This window comes from Amborella trichopoda, chromosome 10 (assembly GCF_054954075.1).
Source record: "Amborella trichopoda isolate Santa Cruz 75 chromosome 10, AtrichopodaSantaCruz75HAP2 v2.0, whole genome shotgun sequence".
NCBI lineage: Eukaryota > Viridiplantae > Streptophyta > Magnoliopsida > Amborellales > Amborellaceae > Amborella > Amborella trichopoda.
Genome location: NC_142345.1, coordinates 9,403,067 through 9,408,254, shown reverse-complemented (window position 1 = coordinate 9,408,254; position 5,188 = coordinate 9,403,067).

Below are 5,188 nucleotides of genomic sequence, written 5' to 3'. Positions count from 1 at the left end.
TTTAAAATTTACAAGTATTTTTTTTTTATATTGTCACATAAAGAAAGCAAAAAAATAATAATTATAAGCATAATTGGGTTTCGGAAAATATGATGAGGCACATGAAACAATACCTTTTCAGTGATCAATATGTAATTAATATTAATTTTATATCTTATATATAATATGTAATTAATATATACTATATAATATAAATTACATTAATAAAATAAATATAAATATATAATATATAATAATATAATATTATAAAATAGTATAATATTTCATCTCAAGACCATGTTTGTTTTTTTGGGTATTTTGGAATTCAATTAAAAATGGGTGTAGTTTGTATAAGAATGCAACCTCAAACAATCTAAGGCATAACATGTAATTTTTGTGTAAAATTTTTTTAGGATTATCTGAAAATCTATTTTCATCTCTAATTATACAATTTTAAACTCTAAAAATGGTTAAAATCAAGTAGATATATAAGCATATGAAAATCTTGAAAATGCACGGTCTAGATAATGTGTTGCAAGATGCACTATTTCACGAACTGAAAATATTTTATTTATATATATATATATATATATATATATATATATATATATATATTCATACCTCTCGATGTCGAGATGATCAATTAAAGGGTTTTTCAACATTAAAACAATATCTTTCGATGGATTTTTGAGGTGCATATTTAATTCTACATTTTAAGGTTGCAACTTTATATACACTTTTTCCATTAAAAATATAGGTAAAATGTAAAATTGTTCGTCTCTTTGTGACAATTTTGATAAATTTCCATCTCTCTCTCATATATGTATCTATGTGTATATCTATGTGCCCCTCAGGGGATTGGTGGTGTAGGTATTACATTGAAGGTCAAATCAGATGAACAACGAATAAATTTTATATCCCCCGAGTTGAGGGACTTATAGGCTTGGCACCTTATCTCGCCCGACCAATTCTGGTGCGTCTGAGTCTATTCACCCAAGGCAACAAACCCTGCTATGCAGCTATTGTCCCAAAATAGACAACACAATGTATGTAAACTATAAAAACTTGTTGTACACTGTACTCGGTGGAAACTCGCCTCATCCTTAGGGCGAAGCCAAGTTACTCGGTTGATTCCAAGGGTCTCGGCCGAGTAGAAGAACAGAGGTGGAGAGTATCTTGAAATTGACTGGGCTAGTTGTCTTTTTTGAAGAAACCTCCATTTCCTTAACTAAAGAACAGCATTATAAAGATTGGTGCAGATGAATTCGTAGTTAAATATCCAGATGATACTAATTGGGATGTGGAGAACTTGGCGTCCACTGTAGCAAAACTTCAAGTACCCCTTCATAAGAAGAGTTTCTTCAACCCCCTCGAGGATTTTCTGGCAAGAATGCATAGACGATTTCTCCCATTTTTCTTGGCTACTAGATGAAACACAAAAGAGCGTTTGGGTCTGGTCTTATTCCAGAAGATTAGAATATCCAGTTGATTGTTTTTGATGAAGGAAATATCTGGGAAGAACAGGAAGGTAGTGCCTCCCGATTGGTGCGGAGATGGGGTTCAGCGAATTGAAGATGCCCAACTCATTCCGCCTATTAATATGGTGGTTATAGAACGTAGGTACCAAAGATGCTTATGGATTACGGAACCCCATGTGAAAATACGCCTAATTTCGATGAGCTTTTAAAATGGTGTCACCCCAGCCCTAGAAGGCATATTTTCGCCCCAACTAGACAAAGGCGCAAGGGAACAAGATGAAGGTTGAGTTTGGAGTACTGCACTCTAATGTGCACGAGCCACCCCAATACTAAAGCGGTATCAATGTGATCTCGAATGGTTACCAGACCACCACAGATGGCTTTAGAAGGTCCAAAAACTGTTAACTAGTAAATTTTAGCTCAAACGGAGCTTTTTAGGTCCTGCTTTCCTTAAAAGGGTAGGCCGTTTACTATTCAGTTGTAACAAGCAAACTAGTTTCTAAAAATAGTAAAAAAATTGATGCACTCGCCAAAAATGGGACAATCTTGTGAAGCATGTATCTCATCGACCCCAAGGCAGAGCAAGCTCAAACTTTAGTATATTGTTCTCTTCTTCAAGAGGAAGATTTTGACATATGGCATGCATGGAGCTGATCACTGAGTCCGCATAAATCTTAGAGACAATGTTGCCAGTAAAACACATTACATAGATTCTTGTGTTTGTAACCTCCCATCACTCCAATGGACATATCTCAAAGCCTTGACTCCGGGCTAGCATAAAAAAAGAGGAATTTTGACTGTGAATAGAAGGTCTTCGATTTGAGGTAAAATATGCACGAGATGCAATCTGGGAAGGCAATTTTCGATTCTGTAGAAAACCATTTTTCGGGCAACTCCCAAAATCATAAAATGGTAAATCGAAGTCCAAATCGTGTGGTTCTTGATGCAAAATAATCACAAATACTTCCTCTTCGATTGACAATAAAAAAGAATACGAAAGTAGCTATGATTTGAGCTAGATTCAACATTTAAGAAATTGATATTTGCATGTTTGGATGGATTCTTGAAATTTCAATGAACATGAATAATACTTCATGACACAATGCAAATCACATATCAAAACGTTCCTCTCAGGATGATCTATGTTTTTATGACGATAGATTGCCCGAGATGCCGTTGAATAGCACGAAACAAGGCCTCAAACCATGAGGAAGGGAAGACTCTCTTTTTTGGGGACTTATTTGTCATTTTCACATTTTCTTAAGGGTATATGTGGTCATTTTTACCCGATTTAAGGATTTCACTTTTAATTCATTTTAATCCATTTTCTAGCAATTTACTTGGATTTTGAGTGTACACCATTGTTTCAGGGGTAACTCTATATAAGCCTATGAATTGAATTGCAAAGGAATCATTGTGCTTAACCTAAGAGAGCGAGAGAAAAAAACTTTACTCTTGCGAGGAATACCCCTACACCTATACTTCCTACCCATGCTCTCTGCTCCTACACCATACTCCCTACTCCATACTCCTCTCTGTCTCTTCTTCTTTCCTCTCTCTTTCTTCTTCTCTCTCACCTACGGCTTAGTCGCCGGTCTCACTCTTCTCTCTCTCCTCTCGCACCCGAGGCGTAGCTGCCAGTCTCCCCTCCCTCTCTCTTCTCTCCTCTCTCTCTCCTCTCCCCACCGGCGGTGTAGCTACCGGATTTCCTTTCTCCTCTCTCTTTCTCTATCACTCACTCTCCCTATCTTCTCTCTCTTTCTCCCTTCTCTCCTCTCTCTTTCTCCCTCTCCCTCACCATGTCTTCCTCACTTCACTTCTCTCCCTCTTATCTCTCTTTCTCCATTCTCTCTAGGTCTCCTTCTCTGTTCTCTTTTTCTCTCACTCGCTCTCCCTTTCCTCTCTTTCTTTGTTCTCTCTTCTCTCTTTCTCCCTCACTCTCTCTTTCTCTATTCTCTCTCTTTCTTCCTCTCTATCTCCCTTCTCTCATATCTCTTGGTCCCTCACTCCCTCTTTCTCTACTCTCTTTCTTTTTCTCTCCTCTTCTCTCTCTTCCCCTCTTCTCATCCCCACTCTTTAAGGAGAAGTGCTCTTTGGTTAAGCGACAGGGCAAGACTCGATGATCACCTCTAACTCATCTTCGGGGTACGTAGGCCTAGTGTCAAATACAGTTCTCCTATCTCCGGTATTACCTCCTAGGGGAGGTGATGCCTGAAGGCTTGAGGAGCTTATCGAGTGGTTCTCTCTCTTTTCTTTAGCCTCTCACTCTCCCTTCTCCACCCACTTTTCTCTTCTTGTACTTCTCTTCCTTACCCCAACGAGGTAAGCCTTACCTCAAAACTTTCTTTTATTGGTTCAAACCACACAAACGCCGAGCCGCCCAACCATTATCATCATGGGGAACGGGGTCACCCTCATGCGTACACACGCATGAAACCTAGGAGGGGCGTGAGACATGCTTTCTTCTCTCTTTAAAAAACACGAAAAAATAAGAAGAATCTAGTAGTTTTAAGCAAGGATTTTTTATCGTACGCAACAAAAATGAGGGCTGACCAACTGGCGACTCCGCTAGGGATCTTCTTGTTCACAAATGCATCGTGCTTTTAGCACACATAAAATGGTTTCGAAATTCCAATAGTCCTACTTCTCTGTTGGGGACTTCATGATTCCCACACCCAAAGTATCATCTATTGGGAGTCGGGTTTCTAACCAAACCGCACCTCCCGCCTTCCTCTTTCGAGGTGGTTTAAGCACCCGCGCCTGAGCTCATGCCCAAATTGGGATGAGAAAGGGCCCTCAAGCACCTCACTACCCATCTCTTGGCCATGTCAATGACCTAGCCGTCTTTGTCACATCCATTGGTGGCCCAAAGGCCACCACCCATCATGTGCACATTGGTACCGACAGCTTAGTCGCAAGTTCATGCTCCAAGGGAGGCCCATAGGCCACCCGTCAACATCCAATCTTTGCTGTTGGCAGCTAGGCCGCTGGTGCCTCTATGGGTGGACTATAGGCCACCCCCCATTAATTCAACACATGCACCAGCGGCCTAACCACGGTGTCCTCACTCACAAGCGCACAGGCGGCCTAGCCACCGATCTCTCCACCAATACTCATGCCGACGGATTGGCTGCCAGTCACCCACACAAGGGTGGCCCCAAGGCCACCCTCACTCACACACTGTAGGGCCCGGGTCTCTCACATGGGGGCAGCTCAAAAGCCATCGTCTCTCACTCACACTCACCGACCCTCCTAGGCAACGGTCCCGTGCACAAGGGTGGCCTGAAGGCAACTTGAGTTGTACCTCATCCCACTGGTGGCTTACCCATCGGTCACTATAATCGAGGCAACCTAAAGGATACTCCCCACTCACCAACACATCATCAATGGCCTAGCCATCGATCAACCACATACGTGTGCACATCATGAATGGTGGCATAAAGGCCACCCCACCACATATACAACACCGAGAGACCGACACCTCCGATGCCGGCCCCTCTCACCCACCTCGGGTTGCCTCCAAGCCCACCCTCACCACACCACTGCATCGTGCACACACACACGTGCCTATGACCACCTCTAGTTATGAGGGTAAACACCGGTGCTGCAAGCATGCATACCCCCATCACACCTCCACCCACTTAGCCTCCACCCCCGCTTTGGGGCTTGGGATTTATGATCCTAAGTGCACCTCGGTGAATCCTCCTATCGTTTCACTACTTGGGGCTCCA